The 1,165-nt window shown below is 28.4% G+C and overlaps 1 protein-coding gene across 1 annotated transcript in view; it reads left to right on the top strand.

Moving 5' to 3' along the window:
- The window catches only part of LOC113820977 (uncharacterized), a gene marked incomplete at its 5' end in the record, with an annotated part of 2,725 nt that extends 2,062 nt beyond the window's left edge, over window positions 1–663 (top strand). The window contains 1 exon segment of the mRNA XM_070125165.1: window positions 1–663. This exon segment is cut by the window's left edge and continues 708 nt beyond it.
- Between the last annotated feature and the right edge of the window lie 502 nt (window positions 664–1,165).

The following is a 1,165-nucleotide window of genomic DNA, read 5'->3' as shown; positions in this document are numbered from 1 at the left end:
TTCGAAAAAATAACCACAAAAACAAGTACAGTATGCCTTCACTTTTTATTTTGCGACTTCACGAGTCAAATTATGATTTTATTGTCCTAGTCAATTATAAACTGTCCTTCTGAGATGAGAGAATGCCAAGGGAAAGGGATCCAAAAACCGTACTTATTATTAAACATTTTAATGCATGTACAAAGAGGATATAGTTTATATTTGGAATTGTAGTCGGGTTGTCTTCAGTGCAATTGAAGACGTAACGCGAGCGAGACATGACATATTTTTTAGTTCTATTTATTTAATTTGCCTTGATATGAATAGGCCTACACAATACGGGAACAAAAGCATGTTTGGAAATGTAAGAATAAAGTTTGGAAATAATGTTAGGGTTGAGTACGAAAGCATTATCATCAGAACAATGTGTTTCAACCCCTTATTCTTTTTAAACTTTATACACTCGCGGAATGTGTCGATAAGTCGACGTTTAACACTTCTGCGAAATTATTAAACTTAGGAGGGTATTAAAATGGCGGAAGAGGAGGTGACACCCGAAAAGTATTTAGAAAAAAAATGTATGCATAGAAATAGATTTTTTTCCCGTGCTTGGCAGTGTAATATGCGCCTAATTTAAAATATGTTTGTACCATTTGAAAGGTATTAAAGTTCTACTGAATTGAATTTTTTTCAATACCATTACAGTGTTATTTTTGCGAATATTCACTTGATTTTTTTTTGTGACATGCCATTCATGTTATCAATGACTGTATTTGTTATTATTCATCACTATTTATTTATTTTTAATAGCAGCTTTATCATTCTTCATTACTGTCGATATTACTCTTATTGCTATTATTTACAACAAAAAGTCATAAATTAAACAATTCAAAGTATCTTTTAAATTGTGAACCATTGATACACTGATATATATATATATATATATATATATATATATATATATATATATATATATATATATATATATATATACATTTGCACACTCGTCACGTATCATCTCACGTTTTGCGAATAAATATATGAAAAAAATATATATTTATTTATTATGTTTATGCTTATCATTTACTATTTTTTTATTCACTTTTTGAGGAAACTTCATCAAAATTTACTAGTAAGCTCATTGTTATCCTGTAATCATTAAGATGTACACTATGGATACTTACAT

Source organism: Penaeus vannamei, chromosome 9 (assembly GCF_042767895.1).
Source record: "Penaeus vannamei isolate JL-2024 chromosome 9, ASM4276789v1, whole genome shotgun sequence".
Classification (NCBI taxonomy): Eukaryota; Metazoa; Arthropoda; class Malacostraca; order Decapoda; family Penaeidae; genus Penaeus; species Penaeus vannamei.
Note: the sequence above shows the minus strand (reverse complement) of the source record. Positions and strands in the feature narration are given on the sequence as shown.